At 33.3% G+C, this 25598-nt stretch overlaps 1 protein-coding gene and 1 long non-coding RNA gene across 2 annotated transcripts in view; one reads left to right on the forward strand and one right to left on the reverse strand.

The window, feature by feature from the left end:
• Window positions 1-25598, reverse strand: part of LOC114326926 (protein sidekick) — a 1222968-nt gene that overhangs the window by 536350 nt on the left and 661020 nt on the right. The window lies entirely within an intron of this gene.
• On the forward strand, window positions 19151-20015 carry LOC126885640 (uncharacterized). Its single transcript, XR_007698412.1, has 2 exons — window positions 19151-19302; window positions 19625-20015. It is a non-coding gene; the product is annotated as an uncharacterized LOC126885640 (long non-coding RNA).

Below are 25598 nucleotides of genomic sequence, written 5' to 3' on the forward strand. Positions count from 1 at the left end.
TAGAATGATATAATATACAGGTGTGTGTTTTATGGCTTAAAGTTACGTATTTAAAAGATAGAGAAAGAGAATAGATCATACAGCTGTCCGAGGATCGGCTCAAGTTACTTGTTTTGTGACGACAGGTCGGGGTAATAAACTTGATAGATTCATGAGGTAAAAAACGTATGAAATTTAACGAAAGTTTCGACCTTTTTGCGAGTTAAGTAATGAAGGGAGAGTAATAATGAAGGGAAAATAGTACAGAGCTGTATTTTGTTTGTCAAGAAAGAAATATAAACGTTACAAAGTAGGGAAATATATACCTACTGTATGTTACACATTCTTATACATTGCCTTAAATAGAAGTAATATCTTAAAAAAACATTCTGCCATCTCCATGAGAGTCGATGTGACAAAATGACAGGAAGGGAATTGTCAAATGAAATGAAGTGTAGACAGAAGCAGAAAACATATCACGTCTATGATTGAATTAGCTGTATTAAAATAAAACAGAATATTGTCACGGTCCCAGACCGGCCCTGTCAACGCCAGAAATGTCTGGCGACGAACTGTCTGAGATTCATACACCTTTTTTATTGCTCTGTAAACAATACTTACCTTTCGATTTTTCTGGAAATCAGTAGATTAATTTTATAACTATATGTACAGGGTGAGCCACGCTCAACGGGACGGAGCCTACCGGGGAAACGGCTAAAGATATTAAAAATTCCTTCCGTAGGAATACGTAGGTCAGTACCGGCTACAAATTAAAATTTGTGAAATATATACAGGGTGTCCCAATTTAGCGTAATGATATAAAGTTATATATTTTTAAATAGAACAACCTATATTTCACTTTAATTTTGAATTCTACTGAACAAAATAATGTTATTTTATTCAACATTCCCTATACCTATTCTTGACCGATTTCGATTTATTTGGGTTTTTCTGAAAATGTACTATTCGCGAAATTAATTAATTACACATTATCGCATGAATTTTAATTAACGTCTTTTTGTCACTTAATTGTCAACTGTCTATGCTTTACATCAGAATATTTACCATTTGAAACTAATCTACAGAGTGTTCGCAATCTGAAGTGTCAATGCCGTACAATATTTTGTATAATTACTTTCTTAACTTAAATGGGACACCCTGTATTTTACTTTAATTTTGAATTCCAATCAAAAAAATAATATTACTTTATTAAACAATCCCTATACCTATCTTCGATCATTTTCGATTTATTTGCGTTTTTTTTGAAAAAGCACTGTCCTTGAAATTAATTAATTACACTTTATTACGTAAAGTTAAGCAAAACACACTGGAAAAAATTAATTTACATTAAATGTTCAAAATGGTGTCCATTTTCTTCAATACATAACCTCACTCTGTGTTCAAAATTTTGTTTTACTTTTCTTAACATTTCTGGAGTAACTATTGCAAGAGTAGATCATAATCATTCTTTCAATGAAGAGTTTCAAGTTCTACATATTCAAAATAAAGGCCTTAAGCTATCACTTTTAGAATCAATGGAAATTAATAAATTGAAAAATACAGATATAATTCTGAATGACCAACTCGAGACAAACAGCTCCCCACTCCTCAACCTCTTCAGTTAAAGACTTAAAAAGACAAACACATTGTAAAATATATCACTTGAGAAAGGCACTTTGCCGAAACAGCTGTAGTAATAACATAGTTGTAATAAATTTTGTGGAATTAATTTCAAGAATAGTGCATTTTCAAAAAAAAAATGCAAATAAATCGAAAATTATCAAAGATAGGTATAGGGATTGTTTAATAAAGTAAAATTATTTTTTTTTATTAGAATTCAAAATTAAAGTAAAATACAGGGTGTCCCATTTAAGTTAAGAAAGTAATTATACAAAATATTGTACAGCATTGCCACTTCAGATTGCGAACACTCTGTAGATTAGTTTCAAATGGTAATTATTTTGATGTAAAGCATGGACAGTTGACAATTAAGTGACAAAAAGACGTTAATTAAAATTCATGCGATAATGTGTAATTAATTAATTTCGCGAATAGTACATTTTCAGATAAACCCAAATAAATCGAAATCTGTCAAAAATAGGTATAGGCAATGTTGAATAAAATAACATTATTTTGTTCAGTAGAATTCAAAATTAAAGTGAAATATAGGTTGTTCCACTTAAAAATATATAACTTTATATCATTACGCTAAATTGGGACACCCTGTATATATTTCACAAGTTTTAATTTGTAGCCGGTACTGACCTACGTATTCCTACAGAAGGAATTTTTAATATCTTTAGCCGTTTCCCCGGTAGGCTCCGTCCCGTTGAGCGTGGCTCACCCTGTATAAAGAGACATTTTTGGAATTAGAGTTTAGTCATAAATTTGTAGCCGTCGCGAAATAAATTGTAAATAAATTATAATAAAGCCGTGGTTATTTTGTAACGTATAAAATTAGTGTAGTATTTTCTAATAAATTAATTAATGTTAAGTGTTTATCGTAGTTTGTAAAATAAAAGGTATAAACTCATTGTTTTTCATTTGTTTAGTTGTAAGTTACTAAAAATAAATAAAGTCAACTAAAATTAAACTTAGTGCCTAAAAAACATAAATAATAAAATAGTAAAGTCAACCGCGTAAAAAGTCAGTTTGATAACAATATTTAGCCCACAGAAAAAAAAAAGAGAAGACGCCAACTATTTTTTTAAGAAAAAGTAGTAAAAAGAATGGAATTGAGAAATTGACAAATAAAAAAATTGAAATAAAATATTTATTTTAATATAGGTTATTAATGATGTGACGTCTATAACATTACAATTTTGAGAGCAATTCTTCACATCTTGTTCAATGACAATCGCAATTTTTGTTCAATCACAGGAAAATATTACCGAACTCTTTCGCGGATCACCCGCGGACTGTCCACAAACCATTGATGAAGAAGATTGTTTTATACAGTGCATCAGTTTTATGTAATTAATACTCATCATAAAGAAACCTTCAGTAGTATAATTATAGAAAATTCACAGGCGAATGTAAATTTCTCACCCTTAATTAACCAGTTGCCGAGATGCGCATAATTATCTGTATCTGGCGATGGAACTTCCAGATTGTAACAAACTACAAATTCAATGCAATTAAAAAGTTCGAGTTCGTAAAATTCGATTTTGTTGCTAGTTATCTGATTTGAAATGTAACTACAATTTGAATAATAACTCACTTCAGTTAAAAACAAAATTTGTTCGCTGAATTTCAAAGTATTTTTGAAAAATGTGTATCACGCTGCTCTGACTGATTTAATGAGTGCAGCAGATTTTAAATAAATCCGCAACTTACGTACATAGAACTGATCCTTATATTTGCATCCACTGCACTCATGAACTAAAAATTCAGCTCATAGAAAGTTATTAAAGCCTTTTTGCTAACGTCTAATTAGTTTACTGTGAGTTTGAATATGGACTGCGAAACCGATTGGTATGATTTTAATTCTTTTAATTTACAATGAATTTTAACACCTAATTTATTTAGTTATAATTTCAATTTAATTATATTCATTAGTGATGTTGAAAAAGTATCTATTCGTTACAAAGTACTCGTTACTTACGAATACCGAAAGTAACGATTAATATACAGAGAGGCAAATCGTTACTTTGATTATTCTGATTAGTTCGTTATTTCGTACCAATCGTATCAGAGCGAGTAACGACTATTGTATCTACTTTGATTACTTTGATTACTTCGTACCAATACCCATACAAAATACCTACCTACTGAGTGTACTGAGAAATACGATTCTCGATATGATTACCGGTACTCAAATACAAAAGTAACAAAAGTAATCATAGTAATCAAAGTACCGAATACTGTAAATGATTACTTTATACAAAATACCTACCTACTGAGAAATACGATTCTCGATATTATTACCGGTACTCAAATACAAAAGTAACAAAAGTAATCATAGTAATCAAAGTACCGAATACTGTAAATGATTACTTTATACAAAATACCTATTAAACCTACTGAGAAATACGATTCTCGATATGATTACCGGTACTCAAATACAAAAGTAACAAAAGTAATCATAGTAATCAACGTAACGAATACTGTAAACTGTAAATGATTACTTTATGCAAAATTAACGATTTGTAACGAATACTCGAAAGTAACTACACTAAGCACCAAAATTAACGCACCACCTTAAAAATGGGACATTTTTGATGTCTCGTATTTCCTAAACCTGTTGTCCGATTTTAGTGATTTTTTTAGTATATTATAGTTTTTGTTTTTCAAGAATATCGATGTAATAATATTATTGCTAAAAATGTAAGTGTCATTGTATACCGGGTGTAACAATGATAGTGTGTTTTTTCCTCAAAGTTTGGAACACCCTGTGGAAATTTCTAACGTATATAAAATATTGAAATTAAAACTCAACTGTAGCCTTTTTAACATTTTGCTTTTTGACTAATTCTTTTATGTTGGATAATAAAAAAATTAGGTACTTTAACAAATAGCAATGTTATTCATCAATACAGGGTGTTTCTAAATAAGTGCGACAAAGTTTAAGGGGTAATTCTGTATGAAAAAATAATGACCGTTTGCTTTATAAACATATGTCCGCAAATGCTTTGTTTCCGAGATACGAGATGTTGAATTTTTTCTTACAAACTGACGATTTATTTATTGCTCTAAAACATGGAGAGATATGCATATGAAATTTGGTAGGTTTTAAGAGGTAGTTATTGCGCATTTTTTGACATACAACTAAGAATTTGATATTCACAATTGGCGTGTATACGGGTATAAACATTTTAGATACATCCCGTATGAACGCCAATGGTGAATATAAAATTCTTAATTGTATGCCAAAAATGCGCAATAACTGCCTCTTAAGAACTACCAAATTTCATTTGCATATCTCAACCGGTTTTAGAGCAATAAATAAATCGTCAGTTTGCAAGAAAAAATTCAACATCCCGTATCTCGGAAACAAACATTTGCGGACATGTTTATAAAGCAAACGGTCATTATTTTTTCATGCAGAATTACCCCTTAAAGTTTGTCGCATTTATTTATAAACACCCTGTATTGATAAATAACATTGCTAGTTGTTAAAATACCTAACTTTTTTATTATCCCACATAAGCGAATGAATCAAAAATCAAAATGTTAAGAAAGCCTAAGGCTACAGTTAAGTTTTAATTTCATTATTTTATATACGCTAGAATTTTCCACAGGCTGTTCCAAACTTTGAGGAAAAAACACACTATCATTGTTACACCCGGTATACAATGACACTTACCTCTTTAGCAATAGTATTATTACGTATATATTCTTGAAGAATAAAGCTATATTATACTAAAAAATCACTCAAATCGGACAACACGTTTAGGAAATACGAGACATCAAAAATGTCCCATTTTTAAGGTGGTACGTTAATTTTGGTGCTTAGTGTACATATAATAACATCACTAATATTCACTATTTACACTAGAACATATAATTTATAAACATTTATCTCTCAACAATAGTTACAAATTAGGACCATTCGAATTTTACTGTACCTAGAGCAACTCGAGTTGCATAAGTTTGACTGAATGTTTGAAATTGCCTTGAGTTTGACATATTTTCAAGTCAAACTCACGTCAATCCTTCTGACAAATAATTCAAGTCAAGTCAAACTGGTTAGTGGTTACAGGTTTAAAAATACAAACTGTTTGTCAAACTAGTTTGAAAGAGTTTGAAACATAATTTATTTAGTACATATACTTTTTGGTCAAGATATAATTGTTAGTTGCCAATTAAGATAACAAAAATAAAAATATGAATCCCATATAAAAGCAACTTGATATGGGCAGCGATTCAAGTCAAAATAGAGTCGTAAATTTAAGAAAATGATACGTAAAATTGCTTGCTGGCAAGTTTTTTTATTGGTAATCTGTGATAATTTGTCAACCATATCACTTTTTTTATAATTAATTGAGTATTAATAAAGTGGAGTGACAAAGAAGGATAAAATTAGAAATGAGTATATTAGGGGAAGTCTAGGTGTGGCACCAATTGATGCCAAAATGAGAGAGCATAGGTTAAGATGGTTCGGTCATGTTCAACGTCGAGACGTTAATCACCCAATACGAAGAATAGCTGAAGTGCAGATTCCTGGAAGGAGTAGGAGAGGAAGACCAAAGAAGACCTGGGGGGAGGCGATAAGGCAGGACATGTTGGTAAAGGGGATTAACATTGATATGACCCAAGACAGAATTGTGTGGAGAAATGCAATTAGGGAAGAATGATGAATTGAGTATTAATAAATTACAACAAAAAAATCGTTGGATGGTTTTTTATCATATCAAGTGTAATCTGCTTCAACAAAAATTTATGAAGGAACAACAAAATATAATATATTTTTGTCAGAGTAGGTTCAATTAATTTTTTGTGACTCTGCATCAGATGTCGTTTTAAAGAACTAATTCCACTATTTGTCATTTTATATCGCTGTTTTTTATTTTTGCATAATATGCACTACAAAATTTTCATTGTTTTGCAATCGCCTGCCGTAACATCAAGTAAATCAGTATATTTATTTTTCTTAATTAATTCTACTTCGTCTACAGATTATTTTCTCTAATTTTTGCAGGGCAAATACCTTCAAAATAAGACTCAATTTTTTGTTCTGGTATCTCACAGAGTACACAATTTAGAATGAACGTAACAAACAAGCCAAGCATATTTACTTCTAAATATGAACTATAACTAATTTGCGGAGTAGAAGAGTACAGGTTCAGTCAAAGTCAAAAGAGGCAGTACGCTCTCAGTTAGAATTGGAAATAAACACGTTGCTCAATATGATATTCAAACTTCAAACTGTTTGAAGAAGTTTGATTTCAAGTCAAACCTAAACCATCCTAAACATATCGAAATCAAGTCAAGTCAAACTTGTTTACAAAAATGTTTGGTTTTCAAGTAAAGTCATTGTTGAGTAAAATCAAACTAGTTTAACTTGATGCATCCCTTAGAGCAACCTTCAATATTGGAAAAAAAACCTTCAGAAATTAAGATACAATGATAGAGTAATCTGCCATTTTCTACTCTTGTATTATTTCCCATTTTAAAAAGTTAATAAGGGCCATTAACCTAACTAAATTAAAGCGAGTATGTGACAAATTGAAAGTTTTTTCGCCAAGCAACTTGAAACTTCTCGGATAACTTTTCCTTAAATTTAAACTTAAGGAAACAACTTTTGAATGGAGAGGCATTAATATATTATAAAAACTTAAGGTATTTGTCGGTATTAATAAATTTTCTAAACGACTCTTGAAAAGTTTTATTCCGTCGCTTTTTTTTAGAAAAAATACTCCATTGAGGAAGTTTTTCGTTCCATTACCTGTGGCTATGTTAGGAAACGCTTCAGTAATATTTAACACTTGATAATTATTGGCTAATACTACGACAAAGTTAGGAGACTTTTCTTTGATAGCGAAATAGGTGAACCGCAAATCCAAAGCTTATTATAAGTTATTGGACGATATTAGGAATAACCTTTTATTCCGACAATACGAGTATATCTGCAGTTTACATTTATTGTTGCATTTCATTTCAATTTGAATACCGCCATTACTCTACACGTGTTTCGAAATATATCATCTGTTCATTCACAAATTAGCCCATTACTTTGTAATCTCACATTAATCTTAACTTTCCAAATTTTTATAGTGTCACCGTGTATAATTCAAATCACCGTGTACTTCAAATGCGGAAGTGAAAGAAATAGTAACCGATAAATTAGAAGATCAGTTTCAGAAATTGGGAAATAAAAATTCAGAAGAACAATTATGGGAGTCATGCAAAGAAACATTGGAAAAAGTCCAAGAAGACCATCTAATGGAAAATCAGCGTAGGAATAAGCAACAGTGGATCACAGAAGAGATATTGAATTTAATGGATGTAAGAAGAAAATATAAGAATGCTAATCTGACAGAATACAAAAAGCTAAACAGTATGATTCGAAGAAAAATAAGATCAGCTAAATCAGAGTGGCATAAACAACAATGTAAAGAAATTGAGAACTACGAGCGTATCTATGACGCATTCAATATGCACAAAAAACTGAAAGAAGTTGCAGGACTGAATAAAAAATGTAATCCTCCACTAATCGAAGATAAAAACGGAAAAATTATAATCGATATCGAAGGTCAACTAGTACGATGGACAGAATATATAAAGGAATTATTCGATGATGAAAGAAGCGAACTAGAAACGCTAAATGACATAAGCGGTCCTCCAATAACTAAGGAAGAAGTGCAATACGCTATAAAGAACGCAAAAAACGGCAAGGCGATCGGACCAGATGGGATTTACGTAGAAACACTAAAGCTTTTAGGTGCCGAGGGCATTAAGATACTTACGAAATTGTTCAACTTAATCTACGAAAGCGGAAAAATTCCTAAAGATTGGCTTAAATCCTCATTTGTTGTACTACCAAAAAAACACAGAGCCACAAAATGCAGCGACTATCGCACCATCAGCCTAATGAGTCATGTATTGAAAACGTTTCTCAGAATAATTCATCAAAGAACATATAGAAGAATTGAGGAAAGAATCTCAAGTACTCAATTCGGTTTTCGCTGTGGCCTTGGAACGCGTGATGCACTATTCGCAACTCAAGTTTTAATTCAAAGATGCAGAGATGTAAATCATGACGTTTTCATGTGCGCGATTGATTTTGAAAAGGCCTTTGATAAAGTTCGCCATGAAAAAATGCTACATATTCTCAAAACTACCAGTCTGGACGGTAGGGACATTAGAATAATCGCAAATTTGTATTGGGGCCAGGCTGCATGTATTAGGGTTGCGAATCAGTGCTCTGAAGAAGTAAAAATCAAGCGCGGAGTTCGACAAGACTGTATATTGTCACCAATGTTGTTTAATCTTTACGCTGAAACAATCTTAAATGAAGTGTTGGAAAACGCAAAAGAGGGAATACTCATTAATGGTATGCTTATGAACAATATCAGATACGCAGATGACACCTTGTTGCTGACTGGATCAATTGAACATCTTCAAGCGTTATTGAACCGAATGGTGGCATTCTGTGCGATATATGGACTCAAACTCAACGCAAGAAAAACAAAGTTTATGGTTATTAGTAAACAGGCAGCCGTAAATAATAATAACTATAACGTAACAATCGGTAATGACTCAATTGAACGAGTAAGTAATCTTGTATATCTGGGTACTCATATTAATGAAAGCTGGAACCCTAGTACAGAAATAAAAAGTAGAATTGCCAAAGCAAGAACAAGTCTTATGAAATTTAAGAAAATCCTGTGCAGTCATGATCTAAATTTGGAACTTCGCATAAGAATGGTCCGATGTTATATATTCCCAGTACTACTTTACGGGGTCGAAGCATGGACACTGACAGAATCGCTTTTAAAAAACCTAGAAGCATTTGAAATGTGGGTCTACCGCCGTATTCTGAAGATCAGTTGGGTAGAAAGAGTCACAAACGAAAGGGTTTTGCAACGTTTGAATAAAAGTTGCGAAGTAGTGAACACGGTTAAAAGGCGCAAATTGGAATACTTTGGTCATATAATGCGTCACCCAGAAAAATATGACATACTTCACCTTGTCATGCAAGGTAAAATAATGGGAAAAAGAAGTGTGGGCCGCCGCGTACAACTTCTTGGCTTAAAAACCTACGCCAATGGTTTGGGAAAACTAGCACTGAACTATTTCGTGCGGCTGTAAATAAGACACTGATTGTTAATATGCTGGGCAACATGAGAGCCAACGATCGACAAGCGGTCTCGGCACCTTAAGAAGAAGAAGTGTATAATTGTAAAATATATCGATTAATAGCTTAATTAGGGTTAACTCAAATTGCCAGATAGTATTATTTCTAATTGTACTTTCTAGTGTTGCAATCGCTTCCTCGTTTAAATTGTATTGGTAAGCTTTCGAAGTTCAAAGTTTTTGTTACTATACTTGCAACTTTGCAACAGACTATAAACTTCGTAGAAACTTGATGAATCGTAGAATTTTGGCGAGATTATAAATTAGCAGTCCGGACTCTTTTGAGTCGCAGTATATTTAGAATAGTTGCATCATTATCAACTCTAGTGCGTAAGTCATTGTTTGAATTTAAGTCAACAGAGTGTAATTATCAGTAGCTGTCAATTTAGAGCAATCTGTTATAAAATTTTACCTAACAACTCTAGTGTAATAATTCAGTGGCTGTCAATAAAACCATTTTTTTATTTTACGTCTTTAACATTTATTTATCATCGTCGATCGGGAAGAAATGGACACAGGACATTAGAAACAATTCGAAACATATTATAATACATCGAATTGTCCACATCTATATAACTCTCATCGGGTGCACTTGTGGTTAATATAACAAAGAAACCTATGCGAATACCTTATACGATATTATTGTGTTTTACTGAATCTGATGTCTAACAGAGCTACCCCTTACATAGTTTAATTAGCAGTCTACAGACTAAAACAGAGTGGAGAAGTTGAAGTTTTGGTGCAGTAATCATCTAAAAGTCAAAACTAATTCTTTGTCTTCGATCTATGCCAAACTCTTAGTCTCCGTTTTACCGTAAATAACCCTTCAATCGCATCACAAACTTTGATAATCAACTTGTTATAACATTTTATATAGTTATAGGTCTGGATCCCGCGTATGAAAAAAAAGTTGATTAATAGCAAGCTGAAAATTTGTTAATAGCTTAAGGGCGTCTAGTCGGAAAAACTTTGATATATGGGAACAGTGGAACAGGGGCAGTTTTAATTGTGGAACAGGTTAAAAATTTGGAACGGTCAGACAACGAAAATGGCACATGTATTTTGTCCGACACAATAGACTTAAACTCTCCGAATAGAGATTAAACTCTCATGCAAAAATCAGACTGATATTTATCACCAAATGGGCGTTTTAATGAGTGGAACATGTGGAATATGTCAAATGACAGGAATTATGACAGGTGATAAATAGCAGTCTGATTTTTGCATGAGAGTTTAATCTCTGTTCGGAGAGTTTAAGTCTGTTCTGTCGGACAAAATAATGTGCCGTTTTTGTGGTCTGACCGTTTCAAATTTTTAACCTGTTCCACAATTAAAACTGCCCCTGTTCCAGTGTTCCCATATATCAAAGTTTATCCGACTAGACACCCTTAAGATCTTAACAAATTTTCAGCTTGCTATTAATCAACTTTTTCTTCATACGCGGGATCCAGACCTATTAGTTTCTAAACCTTTTATCATAAACATAAACTTTGTTGAACATTTGAACTGCGCTATTGTAAATATTAAAAGTTGATTCAATGTATAATAATGTTTGGCTCTAATTTTTAGTTTGAAAGGGGTAAGTAATAAATATAGCTACGTAATTAAAATTACAAATGAAAATTATAAATTATCAATTTAGAATGAATCTATAAATCAAATTATATTTTGGTTGATTTGTGGATAACGGTAGCAAAATAGAATGAAAATATAATTTGCTTTAATTTAATTATCTTCAAAAATCGAACGCATTATACATTTATTCGAATACGGAGTGGATGAAAAAATGCAAAGAATTTAATATCAATGAGACAAGAAGTGTATTTGCTAAATGCAGATAGCTTAATAGATCTTAACCAAAGACGTTTAAATCACTAAAAATGGAACAATAATCTACGAAACTAGATATAAATGATTACTGGAAGCGTTTTAGAACACATTGCTGGTACCTCCGCAACTTTTTCTTGTTTTACAATAGCGTTTTTTGTTTGTAACGTTACAAACGTCACATCTTTGATATTTTATTTTTAAATAATTATTTTACTTTATTTTTTTTAATATTTCATTAATAATTTTCTTCTATTTGTTTTACCTGTTTTCTTCGTTAAAAACTCGTTGGCGCCCTCTTTTATTATCATCTATTTCCTATCTCTATTTTCATCTAAAATCTAAATCATCATACGGAACGTACATCATATATTCTTGCTCTGTTGATATCTGTCTTTCAATACGGAACATGGTTGCCCATCTACTCATACTTTGCGCTATCATGTCAATGAGAGTGACAATTAGTAAAGGAGGGGCAAAATTAATATATTTAAAGAGATGAGCCCATAAGACCCCATTTATTTCATCAGACCATATTCTCTTGGGGTAAGAATACATAATATTATATTTTAATTACATTTCTACATCTAACAATCTTTCTAATATTTTTTATACCTAACCTCCAATGTCAAAGTATGTGTTCTGATATTTTAGTTTTAAACATATCTTGTTAATTTACATATATGCACGTTTAGTAATCAAACTTTAACTAGTAATATTCAATCTTAATTCCATTTAATTTATTCTTGTCATCTGCTACTCTGTTTTATTATTTCTTAAAAGAATGGCAGACTTAGCACATTTTGGTTTTTCTTCTTGATTGTCACTTATACGCATTATTCTTCTAGTTTTTTGATAAAGATCACCGTCCTCCATTCGGGAGCTTAAAGAATTCTCAATCGCCGGCGATATAACAACGAGTGACATGTAATCTAGACTGCAACCACATCACCTAGACTGCAACGACCAACATATGTAGGCCTGGTGGAATACAGCCTCTAGAACCCCAGTGCCAGTTGTAGAAACAGCAGTACCATTCGACATAAGAAGTTACCATCGAACCAGACACCAAAAGCCATAAGTATAATCCAGAGTTGTTAGTTTTTGGCAAGAATTTGAATATATTTGTTAATGCATTTAATAAGTCACAGTTTTATTATATCTTTATGAACAATAAACATGATTGGATAAAATATTGTTTTGTTTGCTTCCATTCTAAATTTTCAGAGTTCATATCTAAGATTAGGACAAGACGAACACACACCCTGAGAAACTGAGCTAGGCTGGGGCGAATGATAGCTATCTTAGTTGAGATATCATTTTCGAATGGTATTTCAATTAGCTGGGGTAGTCTATTGTCGTTTTCGTTTCACTGGCGCCCAACGTGGGGCTTATTTCAGATGCCCCTGAAGATGTTCTAGGAGCAAAAGTATACTTGGTCAAGATTTAATAAAACTCAGTGCTCGATATCTGCCTTTTATTTCTGTAAATTTCATATACTCGAGCAGTCAACTACTCCCTATTTGTTCTTGTATATAAGTTTTTGTCGTCGTTTTATCTAATTTTTTTATTTTGCTTTTAATTTCATACCATGACTTACCAATTACTAATTTCCCTTGTTTTTGAAGTATCACTCACCTGAAACAACCAAATGTAAGTATTTTCATTAGCTAATAAAATTTTAAAAAACTTTTATAAAAAATTATACGTTCAAAATAAAAACAACGTCCTAACTTCTCCATTAAGAGTTAAAAAAATTAAAGTTGGATTCTTCGTCCATTTATTTCTTTCTTAATGTTAATGTTCTTTCTTATTTTTTCAAGCTTACAAACAAAAGGAAGTCGTACAAGGGGCCAAGTCTGCAGAATTCAGTGGATAAGACAACAGTCCGTAGCCCAATTCCCCGGTTCAAAAGCCCAACCGGCGGAGGTATGAGCCCAAAATTGGGCAATTTTTTCTGCAATTCGGCGTCGAATCAGCCTAATAATGCAGTAAAGTAGAGCTCTATGACTCTTTTGTCATTTTCCTGGAAGTCAAGGTAGATCAAACCTTGTCAATCTCAGAAAACGGTGGCCATCACCTTTTGCGGCCGATAGGACAGTCCTCGCCTTCTTAGGAGCACGTTCGTGGGGCTGACGACCACTGTTTCGACCGTTCCTTGGTCTCTGGCGTATACCAGGAGATCCATGTTTCGTCGACGGTTTTGAAACAATATAGAAACTCCTTCGTATTACACTCAATCAGCCTCAGACACTTCTCTTAAGTGGTATCACGGTTGCGATTATTGTCCGGTGTGAGTAAACATTTAAGACATCTTTCTCATGCCCAAACTTTTATGTAGTATATGACCTACGCACGTCCATCAAGTTAGCAGAGCACAGTTATTCTTATACCATAATTAAGTGTAAATAAAATGCAAATTTAATGTTCCAAGAAAAAATTTATTGCTCTTTTTTTTTAGTTATCGCTCGCTAACTTGATAATCAAGCTAGCAGAACAGTAGTTCAAAAATTTGATAAATCATTTATAATTGAATGCCAAAGTATTCTCTGAATTAAATGCAAATTTAATGTTCCAAGAAAAAGTTTATTGCTCTGTTTTTTTTTTAAGTTATCCCATGTTCTGCTAACTTGATAATCCAGCTAGCCGAACAGTAGTTCAAAAATTAATAAATCATTTATAATTGAATACCAGAGTATTCTCTGAATTAAATGTAAATTTAATGTTCCAAGAAAAACTTTATTGCTCTTTTTTTTAAGTTATCGCATGTTCTGTTAACTTGATTTCAAGCTAAATTACTACCAAAAGCAGATGCGATTAGAAACTCTAGAGCCATTCTCCTTCACTGCACAATAGAAGTTTTTGTATCATATTCAGGGCTGCCAATTTAGTAGATTTTCTACTAGATCTAGTAGAATGTCTTATGATCTAGTGGGATAATTTTAAATCTAGTAGATTTTAGAATCTGGTAGAAAATATAGTAGATTTTAGTAGTAGAACATGCGATAACTTAAAAAAAAAGAGCAATAAATTTTTTTTTGGAACATTAAATTTGCATTTAATTTACACTTAATTATGGTATAAGAATAACTGTGTCCTGCTGACTTTGCTCTGCTAACTTGATGGACGTGACCCACGCAGTCGATTGATGTGCCTAGGGTCTCAGTTACCGCGCGTACCTTCAATCTGCGGTCTGCCTATATCGCCGCCGCCTGCGAAAAGATAACTCCGAAAAATGCCGTTAAGTGTAGAACTTTCAATGAACGCCGCGAAAAATATTATTTTCGATTATATGATTGTGAAAATTATAATCCCTAATAAAGTGTTAGCAAAAAAATTTATTTTTTGATCGGCAAAAAACATCATTTCTGTTTGTGGGTCCACGAAAATTATAATTAGTAAAAAGTTCTCAGAAATAATTGTTTTCGTCGGCAGAAACAGAAACAGAAACAGAAACAGAAAGGGAAATAATTGTTTTCGTCGGCATCTATTATGAACTAATATACCAGGGCGCATCTGTAAAAATTTCATTTGGCGTTGAGAGGTGACTCAAATTTTTTTGCAGAAATTGCTTGAAAATAACTGAAATAATATTATTTGAGTTATCCTCCCTCTCAAAAAGGTCCGGAACATTGTTTAAATAATCAAAATGTCAAAAAATGAAGGGAAAATTCGATTTTTTTCTTCGTTTTTTGATTATAACTTTAAAAGTATTCATTTCCGAGAAAAGTTGTACTGACATAAAAGTTGCGTAATTAAATTTCCTACACTATAGAATCGGTTAAAAATTTAAAAAATAGTCACCCTTGTTGCAAAATAGCAATAATTGTGAAAAAACCATACAAAAACAAGTATTCGCATTTTACGTTTTTCAACCATTTATGCTAGACTTAGGACCTTCATATTTCAACCAGAAAAACTATATGTTACAGTAAAACAATACTGTAAATTTCATTAGGATCGGTTTAATAGATTTTGCAAAATAAATTTTGCAATCCAGCTTTCGCAAAAAAATTCATTTTTTCAAAATATTACAGGACTGAAAATAAAGTAGATAGCAAGTTGAAAAAATTTTTTTGCGTATAGAAGTGTACTGTACCTTTCATTTGCAATTTGCAAAATTAAAATCGATTAACTACCACGGCGTCAGGAATTTTTTTAAATAAACATTAATTATTGGTGCTACGCGCAGGACAGCGGATAGTTTGCTCTGATTGGGCATTCCAATGACCTTCGATAATGATTGATACATTTTAATTTTTATTACACTTAGATATAAATAAATAAATTTGTTTATTGCAAAATAAAAACACATACTCTATCCTTTGAAATAACACTTTTTTTAGCAAAAACTTTCTTTGTTCATATATTTCAACTTAGACAATAAAAGTTTATTATTTTTAATCATATGCAATTGTTTAAACAATATTTCACAAAACAATAATAAAATTAGTTTGATTTTTGTGGAATTAAAATATTAAAGTACGACAAAATATAGAGTAAGAAAATAATAGGTATATTAGATAAAGATCGGAAGAAATTTTGGTGGAAATCAACTTGTGTGAATCGAACACCGCTGTCCTGCGCGTAGTACCAAAAATTATTGTTTATTTAAAAAAATTTCTGACGCCATGGTAATTAATCGATTTTAATTTTGCAAATTACAAATGAAAGGTACAGTACACTTCTATAAGCAAAAAAAATTAACTTGCTATCTGCTTTATTTTCAATCCTGCAACATTTAAAAAAATATATTTTTTTCTGTGAGAACTGGATTGCAAAATTTATTTTGCAAAATCTATTAAACCGATTTTAATGAAATTTACAGTGTTGTTTTACTGTAACATAAAGTTTTTATGGGTAAAATATAAAGGTCCTAAATGTAGCATAAATGGCTGAAGAACGTAAAATGCAAATACTTGTTTTTGTATGGTTTTTTTTCGCAATTATTGCTATTTTGCAACAAGGGTGACTATTTTTTAAAATTTTTACCAATTCTATATTGTAGGAAATTTAATTACGCAACTTTTATATCAGCACAACTTTTTCTCAGAAATGAATAGTTTAAAAGTTATAACCAAAAAACCAATAAAAAAAATCGAATATTTCCTTCATATTTTGACATTTTGATTATTTAAACAATGTTTCGGACCATTTTGAGTGGGAGGATAACTCAAAATGTTATTATTTGAGTTATTTTTAAGCAATTTCTGCAAAAAAATTTGAGTCACCTCTCAACGTCTGGACTATAAGTAAATCTTTTCATTATAAATATTTTGGGAGTTATAATCTTCGCGGACACGCATTTAAAAAAAACTGTAATCGCCAATACTTATCAAAGAGTTATTATTTTCACTGGAAATGTATTAGGAATCACATTAATCATAGGTACCAGCGATATGAGAATATAAGTTTTTTCACGTTATCCTTCGTGTAGCCCTTTTTCGGGGTACCTGGTCATGATTTATCAAAAACAGATAAATAAATGCGCTGAAACTCGTTAAACCAATTTTTGACTATCGCCATGAAAGAAGAGAGTTTTTCTCCAAGCGTTCTTTGATTTCGCTGCGCGATATCCCTTCCAAAAACAAGAATCGAATAACAGACCGATATTGCTCTTTTTTAAAACAAAACTACGGGTCCGATTCGGCCTAAATTTTGACATAGGCCTACTATAATGTATTACGCGATAGTAGATTTCTTCTTGCGATAGGGGCGAGATCAGGTGATGAAGCGAAGTACTTATCGGACAGCCTACGTATTTTAGTGTTTATTCACATAAACATAAATCCAAGATTATAAAATTATGGAGGAGATTATTATTAGATAATTTTATATTAATTTAATGATTATCTCCAATTAATAAAACATTACTATAATTATGAAAATGTTTAGTTTAAACTACATGTCAGATTGAAATTGTATAAGTTTAAACAATTATTGTAATTCAACTAAACAGTGGTCGAATAGGAAAAACAATTAATTGGCTTTCAATACTATTGGTCCTAATTATACATTATAAACAGTTTTAACAATAATCGCAATTGATTAAACGTTTGAATTCATGCGCCAAATTGAAGTACAGATATGTATAAATTTGTTTTTTTTTTAAAGTAATTCATTAATAGATAATGAAATATACCTATTTCAACCAGATCCTTTGGAAACGCAAAGAATCTACATATCCCTCTTTCACTATAGTGTTTACAATTTTTTTTATACAAAATTCAATGGTTCACGAAAGTTCCTAAACTTTTTTTTAATATAAAGCAATTTTTTATTGATAATTTCTATAATAGCATCTCTTCTTGGAACAAAATCTCCCTATAAATTTGCTAGACGCTAAAACTGTACCGAAGCTTTTACTGAACATTTCGTCTTTCTAAAGGACTTTTTATTTTTATTTTGATGCGAAGGCCAATTTAGAATACTCCCATAACATATTTGCACAATCGTAAAGTAGGACACGCTATTTTACTCAGAATCCTTTTATCTATATAAAGTGAATCTTTACAAAAGACAGATTTTAAATTTCGTACCGTACCGTAGGGTTGTTGGCGTACGCGTCATTTAAAATCTCTGAGCATGACACCTTAAATATAAAAGTTAGATTAACATAAAAGCACTGCGGCAAGGTAAAATTGCTCGACAAAAGAGTAACGGCTAGACAAAATATACGGTTATTACGTCGTTAGCGAAGAATTAAACCATCAACTGGGCCGTATTTTGAAAGGATTTTTAAGGCCATGTTTACATACAAACAACGATAAAAAAATACCCCTATCACCTCAGAAAAGAAAGATCGACAATGGGAGCCTATATAATAAATATTTAGAAAAACGTAACAATACACCTTTTGTTCCTAGATTTTAGACCAGCTTTTAAAAACGACAGACTTGCAAACCTATAGTCTGATTCAGATAAACATTTTTACGTGCAACCATGGAAGAATTTTACGTGCAACCGTGTAAGAACTTTACATTTTAAAGCGTTCTACAGATACAGTTAGTTTCAAATGCAGTGAGGAGAATTCCTAAACTGGCTTTTCCAGGTTTTTTCGCCAGTGTACTTAAGCAGTTTTACTGTTATACTGTCTATTCCAGCTGTTTTATTGCTTTTCATTTTTGTAATTGTCAATTCTACTTCTTTTGGAAGGAATTTTGGTGGTCTGGTGGTCCTTGGTTACTGGTTGCTCTTCTTCAAGTATTTCTGGGGCTTTGTATAGTTAGATAGAGAATGTAGTCACGAATTGTATCATTTCATTTCTGTCTGTAATCCTGGTGTTTTCATATATGTTAGGCAGTGGTGCTCAAAGAGTCGATCGCGATCGACCGGTCGATCGACAAAGTTTTTGAAGTCGATCGCGATTCACGGAAAAATACAAATGGAAAAGATATTATGTCTGCTATCAAAGAAGTCCTGTTGTAACATCCAATGGTTACTATCATGCGGCTATCTCCGCAATGTGTAACGTTTCAATCAGCCGAATGAACGCTACACCAAGCTCCGCTTGGTATTTGTCCCTCGGACTATATATTTTTAGAAGCGACCCTACTACCGTCAAGTCAATTAGTACATCTCTTCGAAGCTATTTAATGCGATAAAAATTTGTACTAGCTCCCTTTTGCCATTGCCACGTAAATCAGGCACAATATTGGCATACATTATCGTGTTTGTGTGTAGGCCGTTAAACAATGGGTAAGTTTGATTATCTAGTTTTAGCCTAAGTTTTTCACCGATTTCTTTTGCACAGCAGATACCTACTTTCTCCTTGAAATAAAGCTTAAAAACTTGTATAATTTTATTTATTTTTCTCTGGTATATTATGGTATATTACTTTATTTCCTGTACATAGTTATAATATTTTATTGATAGAATTCTTTCCGTTTCTTTTTATTTTTAATAATACCACGCCGTGGTCAGAGATTTTGCTGAGATCGTGTTTCTCACAATACTCAGCTTTATTTCTGATCGGGCTTTTCTTTTGGGAGAAAACTGATCCTTGTTTGAATTTTTCTAGCCCCTACCTCGGGAAGAAGATTTTAATCAAGCACCTGGAAAAGAAAACCTTCTACCGCTACCTTGGAGAGCGAATTAGCTTACAACCGTATCCTGATGCAGTAGAATAAATTAAACAAGACAGCCCTACAGAGACAAGACAGCCCAACAACGTAGCCCTAGACTTCCCTTAACTACCGGCGACGACAAATTCTACAGGGATTGGGGACCTCCTTTAGGAACTGTAACGGAAGGACTTAAAGCTGAGTAAATTTTTACCTTTATAACTTTTGTACCGATTACCAGCGGGGTCTCGGTCACGGGCTTAGAAAATTAACTTGTTATCAGTATACAATAAAAATGATTTTTGTTAAGTTTTTTTTATATTTCAATAAATAGCGTATTTAAAAATGGTTAGGTAGACTTTTTGTTTCCTGTACCTTTTCTGGGATGGGTGTGAAGGAAGAATGAACAGGGAACGAACCCAGGGCTGAGCAGTCGGGCAGGGCACCATTCTGGTGGATGGAACGGTGGACGTTTTTCTTTTGAATATCCTAAGGGATGTTCGAGGAATTCCTCCCATCGTTTCTCCCAACAGTGTGGTGTTACTTAATGCCCTGGTCTTGTTATGATCAGGATGTTACAAATGTTCAATACTTAAGGTGAAACGCTCTATAGACGTATCTAAATCATGGGAAAGATTTGGAAAGCAAAGTTAAAAGTGATACCTACTATGAAGTGTATAATTTCCTTTCTTTGCAATTTGACGAATCAACCGGTATTAATGATACCGCCCAGTTGTGTATTTTTATGCGGATGGTATTTTCTGATATGTTGGCTAGAGAAGAATTGTTAACAACGCCTCTGAAAGAAAAGATTTGCAGAGAAGATATATACAACGTTTTGTTTTTTAATTTTGTAAAATAATAGGAGCTACCGATTTACAAACTAGTTTGTATTACAACAGATGGTGCACCATCCATGACTGTCGTTAACAATGGATGTGTTGCACTATGTCGAGGTAACGATGACTTCCCATCGTTTTTTCATTTCATTGCATCATTCACCAGCAAGTTTTGTGTTCCAAAATTTTAAACATGAAAGACGTCATGAAGATGACAACAAAAATTGTGAATTGCGGAACAAACTGATTTACTTTTGCATACAGATGTGAGGTGGTTGAGCCGTGGAAAATTTTTAGATAGGTTCCAGGAGTTACTTTTCGAAATAATTTGTTTTCTAGAAGAACGAGGGAACGAGGCTCATCTACTTCAAAACCAAAAAATGGCTCAGTGAGCTGGCTTTCGTATCAGATTTAACAAATCATTTAAACCTCTTTAATTTGGAACTACAGGATAAAAATAAAACAATTATTATCGATGTGATGAGCACAGTACCTACATTTTTTTTATCGACAAATTGAAATTATTGATTAATTAAATGAACACAAAGGATTTAAACAACTTTCCATCGTTGAAAAAAAAAGGGTAAATATCATTTGAATTATGTTTATTATTAGGAGACTGAGCTGCAAGCAGTTCGTAGTGAGTTTGATAGACTCTTCGCTGATTTTAAAAAACACAGATATTGTAATAAATTTTCTTGTGAAGAGATGAAAAAAATTGCCACTGAAATCTCCATTACTTTCAATTAGATTCAATCAGCTAATTTCCGTCCAAAATGAGGTACTGAAAATAATGTCGGATATATATCTTCAATCCAGAGCGACCAATACGAACTTTTTTTGGCTTTTATATCGCCAGACAAATACCCGTCTTTGAGGCAAGTAGCTCTGCAGTTCACAGCATTTTTGGATCAACATACTTGTGTCAGTCTGCATTTCCCCAAATTAAGGTAGTAAAATCAAAGTATCGTAATCGGCTAACTGATGCTTGCATTTTTGGTCCTCGGTAATTACGTACCATCATAATATGAATTACTTGTGGATGATACGCAGTGCCATGCATCAACATCCAAATAAAATTAAGATGAAAAACATGATTTTAATTACGACTCTCTGTAGTTACAACTTTTTATCAAATAGAAATGTGCAATAAAGTGTTTCATTTTCAAAATTGTTTTTTTTTTACTATCAGTCGATCGTTGGAAGCTTGAAGTTTATGTGGTAGATCCCACGCAGTATAAGTCTGAGCACCACTGTGTTAGAGCAACGATTTACTTCTTCCCAATGATTAATATTCTTCTTGTTTTCTTATTGTTTTTCCTGTTTTCTTATTGTTTTTCGTGTTTTCGATTGTATTTTCTACCAGTCTTTCATTGCACTTTCTTATGTCCTTATTCATCATCATCATTCTCTTTGCCTTATCCCTATGCGGGGTCGGCTTCCCTAATTGCATTTCTCCACCCAATTCTGTCTTGGGTCATATCAATGTTAATCCCCTTTACCAACATGTCCTGCCTTATCGCCTCCCCCCAGGTCTTCTTTGGTCTTCCTCTCCTACTCCTTCCAGGAATCTGCACTTCAGCTATTCTTCGTATTGGGTGATTAACGTCTCGACGTTGAACATGACCAAACCATCTTAACCTATGCTCTCTCATTTTGGCATCAATTGGTGCCACACCTAGACTTCCTCTAATATACTCATTTCTAATTTTATCCTTCTTTGTCACTCCACTCATCCATCTAAGCATTCTCATTTCCGCCACATGCATTCGTTGTTCCTCTTTCTTTTTCACTGCCCAACATTCAGTTCCGTACATCATAGCCGGTCTTATGGCTGTTTTATAGAATTTTCCCTTCAGCTTCATTGGAATTTTTCTGTCACACAACACACCACTCGCTTCTTTCCACTTCATCCATCCAGCCCTAATTCTACTGCATGCATCTCCATCTATTTCTCCATTACTCTGTAATACCGATCCTAGGTACTTAAAACTATTGCTTTTCACAATCATTTCACCATCCAAAGATACCATTTTATTTGTAGTAGCTCCATCTTTAAATGAACATTCCAAATACTCTGTTTTTGTCCTACTAAGTTTTAAACCTTTTTCCTCCAGAGCATGTCTCCACTGTTCCAGTTTTTGTTCTAAGTCTCTTTCACTATTTCCTACTAACACGACATCATCAGCATACATTAAGCACCATGAAATGTTACCCTGTAGTTTCGCTGTTATCTGGTCCAAAACTAATGAGAATAAATACGGACTAAGCACCGAGCCTTGGAGCAATCCTACTTTCACATGAAATTTATCAGTCTCTCCCACACCTGTCCTAACACTAGTCGTAACTCCCTCATACATATCCCTCACAATCTTTACATATTCACCAGGGACTCCTTTCGTATTGAGTGCCCACCACAGAATCTCTCGAGGAACTCTATCATATGCTTTCTCAAGATCAATGAATACCATATGAGCGCTTGTTTCTTTACTCCTGTATTTTTCCATCAACTGCCTTATAATGAAAATTGCATCTGTTGTTGATCTACCCTGCATAAAGCCAAATTGATTCTCGGATATTTCGGTCTTTTCACGTATCCGTCTGTCAATTACTCTTTCCCATATTTTCATGGTGTGGCTAAGCAGTTTTATAGCCCTGTAGTTTGTACATTGTTGTATATCTCCCTTGTTTTTGTAAACAGGTACCAGTATACTGCTTCTCCATTCGTCTGGCATTTGTCCGACTTCCATAATTCTATTAAATAGACCTGCTAGCCATCTTGTTCCTGTCTCTCCCAATGCTCTCCATACTTCCCCAGGAATATCATCTGGTCCTACCGCTTTTCCTTTCTTTATTTTTTGAAGCGCTTGAGCCACTTCCTCGTTGGTTATTTTGGTGACCATTGCTGCTACTGTCTCCGTTGACTCTACAGGCTGTCTGTCAAATTCTTCATTTAATAAGCTGTCAAAGTACTTTCTCCATCTCTTTTTGACTTCCCTTTCGTGAACTAGTATTTTATTATTTTCATCTCGGATACATCTAATCTGATTAAAATCTTTTGCTTTCTTTGCTCTCTGTTTGGCTATTTTATATATCTTCGTTTCGCCTTCCCTGGTATCAAGTTGATCGTATAGGTTTGAATACGCTTCTGCTTTGGCTTTTGCTACTGCTACTTTCGCTTCCTTTTTCGCCACCATATAGTTTTGAAGATCTGTGTCGGATCTGGTTTCTTGCCACTTTTTATATACTTTTCTCTTCTCTTTTATTTTTCCTTGTACTTCGTTTGACCACCACCAAGTCTCTTTATCCTCGAACTTTTTTCCTGACGTTTTCCCAAGTATTTCAATAGCAGTCTCTCTAATACTACTGGCCATTTTTCTCCAAATTGTATTAGGGCTTCCTTTCATGTTCCAACATATTTTTTCTACTATTCTTCTCCTGAATAGACCTTCTTTCTCATCTTTCAGCAGCCACCACTTGATTTTTTGTGGTCCTCTCCGATATTTTTGTTTAGTTTCGCTTTTTACTTCGATGTCCAGAACAAGCAGCTTATGTTGTTGGCTTACTGTCTCACTCACTATTACCTTGCAGTCCTTGCATTCACGTATGTCTTCTTTCCTTATCATGAAGTAGTCTATTTGGGATTGATGTTGTCCACTTTTGTAGGTAATAAGTTGAGTTTCTCTCTTTTTAAAGAATGTGTTAACAATCACCATATCCAATGCTGTTGCTAATTCAAGCATGTCATCTCCAGCTTCATTTCTAGTTCCAAAGCCTAATCCCCCATGTATTGTTTCATATCCTGTCTTGGTTTGGCCCACATGTGCATTGAAATCACCTCCTATTATAACCTTCTCTTCTGCTGGAATATCACTCAGTACGTCTCCTAATTGATCATAGAAAGCTCTTCTTTCATTCTCACCCAGACCTGTTTGGGGAGCATACACACACACAACATTCAATACCTCTTTATCAATTACAAATTTCACTGAAATCATTCTATCACTCGTTCTTACAACTTCTACTACGTTATCTTTCATTTCACTATCAGCAATTATACCAACTCCATTTCTAGTGTTACTACTCCCTACATACCACAATTTGTATCCTTCACCTAGTTCTTTCGCCCTTTGTCCTTTCCACCTAGTTTCTTGAATACAAGCAATTTGGACTCTTCTTCGTGTGAGCGCATCCACTAACTCCAGACTCTTACCTGTAAGACTACCAAGATTCCAAGACCCTATCCTGATTTTTCTAACCTGTAATGGTGTTCCCCCTGAGATAGTCCTCACCCGGAGATCCGAACGGAGGCTCATTTTACTTCCGGAACATTTTACCTCAGGAGATGCCATCATTTCAGTATAAGTTTTTATTGCGTTTGGAGAAGGTCTTTTCATTATTATGGCCTGAAAAGATTTTTGGATATTTGATGCCTGAATGCCTTTTCTATCAGCACCATACCCTGCCCTGCACGTTTCATCAATAAGTTTCCTAGTACCTAAGCACCTAAAGATTCATCATCAATAAGTTTAAGAAATCCACACTGTACTCCGTCTGGTCCTGGAGCTCTCCCTTCTTTTAGTGACATTATGGCTGCTCTTATTTCTGTCACTAGGATAGGTGACCCTGTTTCCATAGGTATTGGGGACTGTTTCTCCCTCTCATCAAACTTTCTTATGTCCTTATTATATTTTCTTATTGTCTTACAAAGTTCTCTGTATTGTATTCTCCCTATTTTGCTACACAACAATTTTTGCTCAGATTAATCTATGGTCTCTGCCTATTTGAAGGGTTCGATAAATAATAAGGCCTTTATTCATATTATAGTAATATTTAGATAAATTAATATTGTAAAAAGCTCTAGGCGACTTTCAGTTCAGCAAATGTACAGTGCGTGGTATAACCAATAACCATGCCCTGTCTGTTTAGCTAACCTGGGCAATACAAATACTGAAAAAATATCTGAAATTTATACCAATAATTATAATACTGCAATTCATATCGAACTAAAATTAATAGTATATTATTCAACGAGCATGTAATGATGGCTATTACTCACGATGATGAAGTTTGCGACACGAGCCGTAGGCGA

The sequence above is a fragment of the Diabrotica virgifera genome, chromosome 5 (assembly GCF_917563875.1).
Source record: "Diabrotica virgifera virgifera chromosome 5, PGI_DIABVI_V3a".
In the NCBI taxonomy this organism is placed as follows: domain Eukaryota; kingdom Metazoa; phylum Arthropoda; class Insecta; order Coleoptera; family Chrysomelidae; genus Diabrotica; species Diabrotica virgifera.